At 42.6% G+C, this 13,351-nt stretch overlaps 1 protein-coding gene across 3 annotated transcripts in view; it reads left to right on the top strand.

The window, feature by feature from the left end:
- Positions 1–13,351, top strand: part of PCYT1A (phosphate cytidylyltransferase 1, choline, alpha) — a 48,624-nt gene that overhangs the window by 1,272 nt on the left and 34,001 nt on the right. Inside the window, exon 1 of one of the 3 annotated variants that reach the window (XM_032264209.1) lies at positions 8,442–8,570. The exons of the other annotated variants lie outside the window; for them this stretch is intronic. The gene's annotated coding sequence lies outside the window, so the exon portion shown is untranslated. Of the gene's footprint in view, positions 1–8,441; positions 8,571–13,351 lie in introns of those variants that run through there. 3 annotated transcript variants of the gene reach the window in all.

Consider the following 13,351-nt stretch of genomic DNA (forward strand, 5'->3'; position numbering starts at 1 on the left):
GGCGCCACTGCACTCCAGCCTGGGTGACAGAGGGAGACTCTGTCTCAAAAAAAAAAAAAAAAGGGACAGTGATATTTATAGAGGCAGTGAGGATTTAGCGGTGTGTGGTATGAGAAGCTGCTAATGAGGAATGGGAAGCTTTGAGAGTAGGAACAAGGGCTGGGAAGGAAACTCAAGATAGAGACAGAAAATACTCTGCCAACAAGAAACTGGAAGAAGGAAGGAAGATACGACCTCTAGAGCCTGTTCAGTCTTGATATTTAGTGATTCTGCAAGTACAGAGAATTGCTGGTAAAAAGATATTGAGAATGGGATTTGGTACAGTAAAGCAGTAAACAAATGACGACCATGACGAGAAAGAAAGGTGGACAAAACAATGACAGGCGCAGTGCCAGTAGTGGTGACTGGAATGCCGCATGCCAGAGACTTCGGTAGACCTAGCCATCCGATTCGGTGATGTGTGCACTGGAGGCCAAGATTGGCATGTTAGGAATGATACCACACTATGGGTAATTGAAGTGAAGTTTTAGCGGCTGATTTTACTTCCTACACATACCCTTTCATTAGGGCTGTTAGTGATGCAGATGAAATTAAAGTGAATGTTACTACTTCTTTCTCTCTTACAGCCCTTTTTATTTTATTTATTATTTTTGAGACCGAGTATCACTCTGTTGACGAGGCTGGAGTGCAGCGTCACCATCTCAGCTCCCTGCAACCTCTGCCTCCTGGGTTCAAAGTGATTCTCCCACCTCAGCCTCCTGAATAGCTGGGACTACAGGCGTGCACCACCATGCCCAGCTAATTTTGTATTTTAGTAGAGACAGGGTTTCACCACGTTGGGCAGGCTGGTCTCGAACTGCTGACCTCAGGTGATCCACCTGCCTCAGGCCCCCAAAGTGCTAGGATTACAGGCGTGAGCCATCACACCTGACCTTACAGCCCTTTTTAGAAGGTGCTATTGATTGTGTGACCCAGTGCTTTTTGAAAAGAATAATAGGACAAGTATGAGGTCATTTTAACTTACCAGACACTGTATTAATCCGACAACCACTCCTGTTCCCATACACTCTGTAACAGGGAAATAGAGTTCATATAGGTTCTTGAATGGGAACGAGTTGAGAATGGTGGGGAATAGCCTTTATTTTTGGCTAAAAAATTTGACCAGTTACACCTTTTTCTAGCACACTAGATGTTTACTTGACTTACAGTCTACATAACTAAAAGGAACTGCCCAAAGATTTCTTCTAGAACAGAATATATGCTTCAAGGTAACAGGTGATAGAAGAGGCTTGGGATTCTGCAGTACGTACTCCCTCTGGGGTCTTTTTTCTTTGATGAATGAAATGAATCTTTTAGTAGGACAAAAGATTTGCCTTGCAAATTCCCTTTGAAAACTAGTATGATGACCTGATTGATAAAGAATGAGCTTCATTACCCCTCAGTCTGTGATTCTCCTCCCATACACAGGTGGGGTTTTATTTTTCTTGGGGACCTGCTTTTTGGATATGTGATCCCTTAAGAAGAATGATCTAGTTAGAGAGAGCCCTGGCTTTAGCAGTCCCTGGTTACTGTCTCTGATGCTAACGTTGACTCGCTCTGTGACTTTGTATGGAAAGTATTATTGCTTTCTCTTCCTTCAGATTTTCTAACCATGGCCAGAGGTAACTGTTCTTATGATTAAACAGCCCTTTAATAATCAGAAATGTATGTGAACTTACCAACTTTTTATAATTTCATAGAGTTTGTAAACCATCTGACTCCATTTATAATTCAGAGCTGCCTAGCCTTTAGGTTAGACAGTATTTTCCTAGGGATCCGAATCACCTCTCCTAGAGATGTTATAAGAACTGATGAGATTTAGTTTTTGAAATGCTCAAATAAAAAGCAAGCATAATTTTCCATTGTTATCAATGATGGATGGTAGTAAAACATCTGTTAATAACAGTAGTTTTCCTACTCAAGCATCATGCTTTTCTTTCTAAGTATTTATATAACTTTGATCTGAAGCTAGACCTTCTGACTTTTCTTTTTCTTTTTTTTTTTTTTTTTTGAGATGGAGTTTCACTCTTGTTCTGCAGGCTGGAGTGCAATGGCGCAATCTCGGCTCACCGCAACCTCCGCCTCCTGGGTCCAGGCAATTCTCCTGCCTCAGCCTCATGAGTAGCTGGGATTACAGGCATGCGCCACCATGCCCAGCTAATTTTTGTATTTTTAGTAGAGACGGGGTTTCACCATGTTGACCAGGATGGTCTCGATCTCTTGACCTCGTGATCCACCTGCCTCGGCCTCCCAAAGTGCTGTGATTACAGGCTTGAGCCACCGCGCCTGGCGAAACTTGCCTTTCTTAATCAAGCAGAAATAGATCCCTCTTACATCAAAGTTTGTGTTACCTTGAAATAGATTGGAAAGAATACATTTTTCTAAGTCATTTTTTGCTTGGATTTTTTCCAGTTACAGAAACCCTAAAGTAAGAGCACTTGCCAATTATCTCAGGACTGTGAGAATCCTTTTTTTTGCTTAAGATTGTGGCTGGCTTCTTCTACATCTTTACATTATCACACATCAAGCATATTAGAAAAACAGGGGCTGGGTGCAGTGGCTCATGCCTGTAAATCCCAGCACTTCGGGAGGCTGAGGCAGGCAGATCACCTGTGGTTGGGAATTCAAGACCAGGCTAACCAACGTGGAGAAACCCTGTTTCTAATAAAAACACAAAATTAGCCGGGCGTGGTGATGCATGGCTGTAATCCCAGCTACTCAGAAGGCTAAGGCAGGAAAATCGCTTGAACCCAGGAGGTGGAGGTTGCAGTGAGCCGAGATCATGCCATTGCACTCCAGCCTGGCAACAAAAGGGAAACTCTGCTAAAAAAAAAAAAAAAAAAGAAAGAAAGAAAGAAAAGAAAAAGGGGTGACTTAGTAAAGGAAGAGTGAGGGGTCCGGACTTTAGGCTTGGCAGCCCTCTTGCTTATCTACTTGGTGATTTCTGGCATCTCCTTTTCCCTACGTCCTTCAACCCCTTTACTAAGCGTAAACCTTTCTGTTTTTAGTCCTAAGCTTCTCTTTTCACAGTATTCCTGTCAAATGAGTACGTGGACCCGTGTTTCATACATGATTTGTTTTGTTAATTGCTTTATGGATTATTTGTGGCAAAATTTAAATCCTAATTCCTTTCTACAATTCAGCCAGTAAATTCAGGGAATGTACTATTTTATGTTTGCAGTATGTGCCGAAGCTCCATCTAAGAAGATAAAATGAAACTGAGTCTCATATTTGGCATTCTTTTAGGTTTGTTTACGTACCTTATTCATCAACGTAAATAATTGAATTTGTTTGTATTTTACCATTCATAAACCAGGTTAGTAGACATATATTAATAGGGGGCTTTCTGTGTGTATGTGTCTTTCTTCCCCCGTCCTTTTTTTTTTTTTGAGCCAGAGTCTCATCTGTTGTCCAGGCTAGAGTGAAGTGGTACGATCTCAGCTCACTGCAACTTCCACCTCCTGGGTTCAAGCAATTCTCCTGCCCCAGCCTCCCTACTAGCTGGGATTACAGGCGGCACCACCATGCCCAGCTAATTTTTGTATTTTAGTAGAGTTGGGGTTTCACCATGTTGGCCAGGCTGGTCTCAAACTCCAGACCTCAAGTGATCCACCTGCCTCGACCTCCCAAAGTGTTGGGATTACAGGCGTGAGCCACGGTGCCTGGCCCCTCCTTTCTTTTGGGAATTCTCTTGTACCACAAGTTGATAGTTATATTAGTTTGAGGCTTTCTATGTTTGGACAAGGATGACTACCAGTGAGCCAGGGGAAGCATGAATCTGCTAGGCTGTTATATCACATCCACAACTACTTGCAAATCAGTTCTGAAGTGAAGGCTGCTAAAAATAATGACATGTGGTCTTTGCTCTATAGAAAATGAGCATATGACCCTTCATAAAAAATGGGTAGTTTTTTAACATACAGATAATTACCCTAAATGTGATTATGTTTGTTTATTTTTTGGCTGTAGAACAGGAATCTTAATCTTTTTTGTGTTATGGACTCCTTTGGCAGTATGATGAAAGCTTTTAGAGTTCCTTTTTGGAATATGTTTTTATATACAAAAATAAAATACATAGAGCTATAAAGAAAACCAGTTATATTGGATTATATTGACATATAGTTTTCAAAACAAAAGTAGCATTTTAAAGTATTTGTAACAAGTATAATATGATATGAAAATACCCATGATTTCTGTTGGTGACAAATCCATTTGTCTAATAAGTTGCTATTACTGCTATAGATTATGTTCATAACTGAAGTGAAAATAAAGATATAATATTTTGCATCCAAATTCACAGACTTCCTGAATTCTATCGAAGACCCTGCCTTAGAGATATGAGTTCCATAACCCACTTTAGGAAGATCTAAACACAAGAGTTTCCTCACTCAATATTCTGGTAGCATAGTGGCAGAGTAAAATTGTTCAACTGTAAGAACTATTACATGTCCCTTGTGGTTTTTAGGATAACCTCTTTCCTGAAATATCCTACGGCGTGTCCAGGCCGTAGAAGTAGAAGCTTTATTATGTGCCAGTGGCTAACCCAGGGTCTGGCACAGAGTAAGTGACGCTCAGTGTTTGTTGAATAAGGGTTTCTCTGACGAAATTAGAGGGAAGAGATCCAGTTTAAAGCTAAGATCTTAAATGTGACAGTTTATAGGCCCCATGGCAAGTAACACTGAGCTTTAGTTTAAAACTAATCTGTCAGAGAAGCTCATGTTTTGAGAACCTTTACATTTATAAGTTCTCAGCCTGGTGTGGTAGTTCACACCTATCATCCCAGCACTTTGGGAGGCTGAGGTGGGAGGATTGCTTGAGGCCAGGAGTTTGAGACCAACCTGGGCAACAACATGAGACCCCCCACCTCTACAAAAAATTAGCTGAGTGTGGTGGCATGCGCCTGTAGTCCCATCTACGTGGGAGGCTGAGGCAGGAGGATCACTTAAGCTCAGCAGTTCAAGGCTGCAGTGAGCCATGATTGCACCACTGCACTCAAAATAAATTTAGGTAGAATTTGTCACCAAATTATTAATAAAGCTGGTCCTGTTTTCATCTAGAATGAGAGGTAGCAAACTTGTTCAGTAATGGGCCAGACTGTGAATATTTTAGGCTTCGCAGGTCACACAGTATCTGTGACTACTCAGCTCTGCTGTTGTAGCATGAAAGCAGCCATGGACGATAAATACATCAGTGAGTGAGCATGGTGGCTGTGTTCCAGTGAAACTTTCATTACAAAACAGGGAGTGGGCCATCTTTGGCCTGCCTGCTAGAGTGTGCTGAGCCCTGATCTAAGAGATTTTCTGGTTCTTGAATCCAGTTCTTTTCCCCACTTTGGGTTAGCCATGTACTCCCTCAAGCTTCAAGGATCTTTACATAAGGGGCAATGTCCTTACACTGTTATCTCCAGAAAGGGCTGAGTGTACAGCAAGAGGATGTGATTAATGAATGCCAGGAGTATTAGATGCACTTTAACCCTTGAGTTTCCAGAGCTTGCCTCTTAGAGCACCAGCTTATTAAGCACCACCATGGTAGAAGCAGGTAAACATCCCGAATCTAAAGCATGCTTGTGCACTTGGCTTTGGAGCTGGGCATTAGTATGCTGGTAGAAAAATACTGAGCATTGCGTTTTGATGGGGAAGATAATGCAGCCCTAGAGATGGGGAAAGCAGGAATAGAATGTAAAGGAAAAATTATGCCTCATCTTTTTGTAGATAGTTCCTTGTAGTAATCAGTCAAGTTGGAATTCGATTTTTGAAATGTGGAATAGTATCTGTAATTGTACCTTGCTACTGAAATAGCTCCCCCTTATTTGCAGTTTTGCTTCCTTGGTTTCAGTTACCCACAGTCAGCCACGGTCAGAAAGTCGTTGAGTATGGTACAGTAAGATATTTTGAGAGGGAAAGAGAAAACAACCACATTCCCATAACATTTATTACAGTACATTGTTAACATTTTTGTATTTATTATTAGTTATTGTTGTTAATCTCTTACTGGGCTTAATTTATAAATAAAACTTTATCATAACTCTTCATATATAAGAAGAAAGCAAAGTAGAGTCAGCCCTCCATGGCCATGGGTTCCACATCCGCAGATTCAACCATCCTTGGATTGAACATATTCAGAAAAAAATTAAAATAACAGTACAGCAATAAAAAATAACACAAATAAACCAATATAGTATAATAACTGGTTATATAGTATTTACATTGTATTAGGTATTATAAGTAATCTAGAGAAGATTGAAAGTATACAGGAGGTGTAGATTATATGCAAATTATATACCATTTTATATATATCAGGGACTTTTGAGCATCTGTAGATTTCGGTATCTGTGGGAGATCCTGGAACCAATGCCCTGCAGATTCCAAGGGATGACTGTACACTTAGGAGGGTTCCCTACTATCCAGGGGCTCAGGCAGCCACTGGGTCTTGAAACATAGCCCCTGCAGATAAGAAGACTGCTATATTTACACTGTTACATAGTTGAGGAAGCAAAGTCCACCTCCTCTTTCACTTGGTAGGTCTGTTTGCAGTAAGAGGGTTGAAGAGAAAGGATTGGATAGGAGTCCCTAAAACTACTTGTAGGAGCCTTTCATCTTTAAGACTCAAGTGTATACGTGTCAGCACCTAGATTCTGTCTCCTTCAGGACAGTCCCATAGGAAAAATACTTGACTAGACCTATCCTTAGTGTCACCTCAGTGCCACCCCAACCCCTCCACAAACACATTTTCCACTTGTCCAGAAGAGTTGATGTACCCAAGCAGGCATGTACTGGAACATTGAAGAACAAGGCAAGCAGTGTGCACTGGTAGGTGAGTCAGCAGAAATAGAGCCAGATTTTTGTGAGTCTGAGTAAAAATCACAGGCACAGAAACTACATTCTGTATTTTGAGAGCACTTTGGAGATCCTAATGTACTTAGCAGGCAGGGTGTTGGGAGGATGGGTTTTTATGTCCATATTTAGAACCTGTGCTTAAATTTCAGTGACTAAGATAAGGTGACTTATCTAAGGGAATGAATAGGCAGCAGTGTTGGAAAGATCAGGCCTTACAAATGCTGTCTTTTGGCTGTCAGCCTGTTTTTTTTTGAGATGGAGTTTCGCTCTTGTCACCCAGGCTGGGGTGCAATGGCGTGCTCTTGGCTCATTGCAACCTCTGTCTCCCGGGTTCAAGCGATTCTCCTGCCTCAGCCTCTCAGTAGCTGGGATTACAGGCATCTGCCACCACACCTGGCTACTTTTTGTAGTTTTAGTAGAGACGAGGTTTCACCATGTTGGCCAGGCTTGTCTTGAACTCCTGACCTCAGGTGCTCTGCCTGCCTTGGCCTCCCAAAGTGTTGGGATTACAAGCATGAGCCACCACACCTGGTCTATACTTTTTATTTTGAGATGAGGTCTTGCTCTGCCACCTGGGCTGGACTGCAGTGGCACGATCTTGGCTCACTGCAACTTCTGCTTCCTGAGCTCAAGCCTCCCAAGTAGCTGGGACTACAGGCATGTGCCACCACTCCTGGCTAATTTTTCATCTTTTTAGTAGAGGTGGGGTTTCACCATGTTGGCCAGGCTGGTCTTGAGCTCCTGAGCTCAAGCAATCCATCCGTCTTGATCTCCCAAGGTGCTGGGATTGTAGGCGTGAACCACTGTACCCAGCTGTCACAACCTTTTTGACAAAGAACATTTTCTGGAAGATGAACCACTAAGCAAACTGGAAGTTTTGGCCCATGCTAGTAGGGCTCTTGAGGGAGGTTCTGTATTCTGTCTCCAGATCCTTTGTTTCTGTTCCATTCGTAAGGATCTATCTGCAAGGCATTAGCTAAGTCATCCACTGCCTATGTTCACCTCCTACTCTGTTGGCTCTGAGGAGGTGCAATCATTTCCTGGTCCCATTGCCCGCTGGACAAACAGGGATAGGAAGGCAGCCTGTTTATGTATGTGTGTTTTTCCCCTCTTGAATGGAGATGTTTAAAGCCACCTCCTTTTCCAGAGCCATCACTGTACCTTACTTGAATGGTATTGGTTGATGACAGATGTGCACTTATCATAAACTGAGACTCCACGAAATATTTTTTCTCTTTGTTGGAGGTATTAAAAATGGTTACTGGACAATTATCAATGTTGTAATGGTGGTGTGGTTTTAGGTACACCAAAGTTTCAGTGTAACAAATTGAGAAGCCAACACAGGGCCGGGTGTGGTAGCTCATGCCTGTAATCCCACAAAAAATTAGCTAGGCATGGTGATGCAGGCCTGTAGTCCCAGCCACTTCAGAGACTGAGGCAGGAGAGTCGCTTGAACCCGGGAGGTGGAGGTTGCAATGAGCTGAGATCGCGCCATTGCACTCCAGCCTGGGTGACAGAGCGAGACCCCGTCTCAAAAATTGAAAAAAAAAAAAAAAAAGAAGCCAACACGATGTGAGGATGTATTTACTGTCTTCAGTACGCCCTCATCCTCCCACATGTCTTTTCTCTACACTTTCTCAGTAGCAAAGGTGATGTGTCCAGGCAAGCAGCTATTGGAACCTTAGGGTGACTGGGGCAACTTTTTCCATTATTTTAAACATCAATTATTTTTCTATATGCTTTGGTGCTGCGTAAGTTAATAGATATGAGAGGACATTGGGATGGCCTAAGAAGGCTGGTAAAAAATGAAAAAAACTTGTGAGACCTACAGAGTAAAAGATGATGATGATGATGATTATTATTATTAGAGACAAAGTCTCACTCTGTCGCCCATGCTGAAGTACAGTGGCGTGTGATCTAGGCTCACTGCAACCTCTACCTCCCAGGACCAAGTGATTCTCTTGCCTTAGCCTCTCAAGTAGCTGGGATTATAGGTCCGTGCCACCAACTCTGGCTAATTTTTGTATTTTTAGTATAGACGGGGTTTCACCATGTTGGCCAGGCTGGTCTTGAACTCCTGATCTCAGGTGATCCACCTGTCTTGGCCTCTCAAAGTGCTGGGATTATTGGCATAAGTCACTGTGCCCAGCCCAGAGTAAAAGTTTAAACAGCAGTAGTTCTAGAGGAAAGTAATGAGGAGTAATCTTTTCATAATTTCTAAATTCTTTTAGGGCCATTATTATGGAATATCTGTGACCCAAGTGTTTTCCGTCTCCTGAAGAAGTGGATAAGATAAAGAAGTATTGGCTGGGCGCGGTGGCTCAAGCCTGTAATCCCGGCACTTTGGGAGGCCGAGGCGGGTGGATCACGAGGTCAAGAGATCGAGACCATCCTGGTCAACATGGTGAAACCCCGTCTCTACTAAAACTACAAAAAATTAGCTGGGCATGGTGGCACGTGCCTGTAGTCCCAGCTACTCAGGAGGCTGAGGCAGGAGAATTGCCTGAACCCAGGAGGCGGAGGTTGCGGTGAGCCGAGATTGCGCCATTGCACTCCAGCCTGGGTAACAAGAGCGAAAGTCCGTCTCAAAAAAAAAAAAAGATAAAGAAGTATCTTACACTAAAACCCAAACAGCAGTAGCTATGTTTGTTTTAAATCCAAAGGATCTAATGACTTCAGTTTAAAGAATAGTGTAAAATATAATGTAAAATACAAAAACACAAAAGTCATCTTTAGAAAATAGCAGAACTGTATGTAAGCAGATAAGGAATAGTATAAACACATATTCATGTAAGCAGGTAAAGAAAAATACTTTTTTTTTTTTTTTTTGAGACAGAGTCTCACTCTCGTCACCCAGGCTGGAGTGTAGTGGCGTGATCTCAGCTCACTGCAACCTCTGCCTCTTGGGTTCAAGTGATTCTCCTGCCTCAGCCTCTTGAGTAGCTGGGATTACAGGTGCCCGCTGCCACGCCCGGCTAATTTTGATATTTTTAATAGAGATGGAGTTTCACCAGCCAGGCTGGTCTCAAACTCCTGAACTCAGGTGATCTGCCCGCCTTGGCCTCTCAGATTGCTGGGATTACAGGTGTGAACCACTGTACCCGGCCTTTTTCTTTTATTATTTTTTTTTCTTTTTGGAGAAAGAGTCTAATTTTGTTGCTCAGGCTGGAGTGTAGTGGCATGGTCATGGCCCAGGGCAGCCTTGACCTCCTGGGCTCACGTGGTCCTCCCACCTCAGCCTCCCGAGTAGCTGGGACTACAGGAATGTGCCACCACACCCAGCTAATTTTTTTTTTAGTAGAGACGGGTTTCATCGTGTTAGCCAGGATGGTCTCGATCTCTTGACCTCGTGATCTGCCCGCCTCAGCCTCCCAAAGTGCTGGGATTACAGGCATGAGCTACCATGCCCGGCCTGTAGAAACCAGTTCTGTGTTACCCAAGCTGGTCTTGAACTCCTGGGCTCAAGTGAGCTGACTGCCTTGGCCTCCCAAAGTGCTGGGATTACAGAAATGAGCTACTGTGTGTTGCCCATCTTCCCACAAAATACTTTTGTCAGGATGAGAGCTTTATTTGTTGTGCCAACTTTGATATGCTTATAAATTGACAAGTACCTGTCCTCTTTCCCTGAAAACAAAACAGTAATATTTGTAGTGCCTTCAAAAATTCAAGGCAGTTTTCTGTCCACTAGTCTACTATTCAGCTAGTGCCTACTGTGTACCCGGGCTCATTGCTAGGTACTGCACATAGTTGTGATTTTTGTAGTTCCAAGTGGTAAAAAGAAGAACAAACTCATGTTAATGGGCTTAAGCAAAAAGAACGTATTGGTTGGCATGATTACACAGTTTTGGAGCCGGCTTTTCTCCATCATCAGTTCTGCTTTTTCTGTGTTGACTATTTCTAAAAAGGCTCTCCTCCTGGTTGTTAGATGGCCACTAGATGGTCACAGAACAGTTCCTAGAGCCAAATCTCCAGTTTGAATCAACAAAGAAAGAAATTATTGATTAGATTGGCTTAGGTCACAAACCACTGCCTCCCTTCCCTCAAATCCATGACCACGGGGGAGTAATGTACTGATTGGTTTAGGTTTGGTGCAGGGGATCTGATGCTAGGGCTGAAAATGAAGCTACACAGACCAAATGAGAGAGTCTCTAAATAAAAATGGGCTCTTTTCAGAGCAGTGGGATTGAATCGTGGACAAACAGATACATACTATATCAAGGATCATTTGATCCCTACTATGACTTAAAGTTAAGTACATGTTATGAGAGCCTTCCTTAATCACATGAAGAAACTCCTAGCATTAAGGGACCTACCGTGGTCAGGTGCAGTGGCTTACGCCTATAATCCTAGCACTTTGAGAGGCTTAGCCAGGAGGATTACTTGAGGCCAGGGGCTCAAGACTAGCCTGGGCAACATAATGAGATCCTGTCTCTACTGGAAAAAAAATTAGCTGGATGTGGTGGCACATACCTATAGTCTCAGCTACTTGGAAGGCTGAGGTGGGGGAATTGCCTGAGGGGGGTGGTGGGGGGCTTATTTTTAACTCCGAGTTAAAGTACTGGGGGGACCTAGCATGAAATCCCATTTATTTGCTATGATTCCCCCTAAAGTGCCGTGTTTGTTCTTCCACTGTAGCCCAAACCAAAACAAGAGTCTCCCAGGGATCAGCTCAATGGGAAGGGAGCCCAGTCTTTATGAAAGGTAAAATTAAATTCCTGCTGGCAGTGTAGCACGTGGTGAGAGCGCAGTAAGCACTTGTGGCTAAATTAATCTACGATGATTGTACATACTAGACAGGGTAGTGTTAGGGTCAAGAGCGCAGCCACCAAAGACAGAACGCCTGGGCTGCAGTCCTGTTTTTGCTCTGTGCTGGGCGTGTGGCCTCGGCCAATCCATTTCACCTGGCTGCGCCTCAGCTTCCTTACGTGTGAAACAGGGACGGCAGTGTCAGCTACCTCATGGGACTGTTGTGAGGACTGAATTATTTAGTATATAACATAGCTTTCTGACATATGGGAAGTACTTTGTAAAAGCTATGATTATTATCATCGCTGGGACTGTGGAGAAACGTAGATTGTATGATAGTATGATACAGTTGGATTTATATCTGAACACTGTAATCATTAAAGAATTTGAAATACCTTCTATATTCTGTTTTCTTTCCTTTTTAAAAAATTTTTATTTTTTGCTTCCTTGGATAGGTTTTCATTGTGGCACATATTCTATTTTCTAAATGTAAACTCTAGTGTGTTTTATGCTCTAGTAACCTAAAGAGTGTTAAGGGTGAATCTCAATGAGGAGAGAGGGTTCTAGCGGTGTGTCACATTGGTGTTTGCTGACATATATCTACCTGAATCAACATTTTTAGCAGTGACTTGGATGGAGACAGAAAAACCATACGTTCCTTTTTTTTTTGGAGACAGGATCTCATTCTGTCCTCTAGGCTGGAGCGTAGTGGCATGATCTCAGCTCGCTGCAATCTCAACCTTGACCTACTTTCAGGAATTTCCTTTTTTTCTTTTTTTGAGAAAGAGTCTCAAGTGATCTTCCCTCCTCAGCCTCCTGAGTAGCTGGGACCACAGACATGTGCCACCACTGATCTTTTTGTTTTTTTGTAGAGATGGGGTTTCACCATGTTGCATAGGCTGGTCTCGAACTCCTGGACTCAAGTGATCTACCCACCTTGGCCTCCGAAAGTGCTGGGATTACAGGCATGAGCCACTGCACCCAGCCTTATGCTTTTCAGATTCATAGATTACATATAGTTGTGATAAATAGCTAACATGATAGATGACATTCAAGATTTCGAATGATCTCAACAGATTATAACAGATAAAAAGATCAACATGTATGAACTTTAACAAGATGGTTACCAACAAAATGAACTTAAAAGGAATAAATAGGCTGGGCCTGGTGGCTCACACCTGTAATCCCAGCACTTTGGGAGGCCAAGACAGGTGGATCACCTGAGGTCAGCCTGGCTGACATGATGAAACTCTATCTCTACTAAAAATACAAAACTTAGCCAGTTGTGGTGGCATGCACCTGTAATCTCAGCTACTCAGGAGGCCAAGGCAGGAGAATCGCTTGAACCCAGGTGGTGGAGGCTGCGGTGAGCTGAGATTGCGCCATTGCACTCCAGTCTGGACGACAAGACCGAAACTCTGTCTCAAAAAAAAAAAAAAAAAAACAAAGAAAAAGAAATGCTAATGACAACTATGACTGCCTTTCAGTTTTGAAATACATAGTTATTTTCTTCCTTGTCCATTTGTCATAAAAATATATTAACTACAATGAAGATGTTGAGAGAAGAGGACCTGTTCTACGATGGTTCAGGTATAATTCCAGGAATTCCCTTCTTTTTTTTTTTTTTTTTTTTTTTTTTTTTTTTGCTAAGGATAAGCCACAGAGATCATAATCCTTCATCCATAGATACTTCAGCATATATCTCCTAAAAAACAAGGACAGTCTTTTAT

The sequence above is a fragment of the Sapajus apella genome, unplaced genomic scaffold (assembly GCF_009761245.1).
Source record: "Sapajus apella isolate SASKATOON/1434 unplaced genomic scaffold, GSC_monkey_1.0 scaffold143, whole genome shotgun sequence".
Lineage (NCBI taxonomy): Eukaryota > Metazoa > Chordata > Mammalia > Primates > Cebidae > Sapajus > Sapajus apella.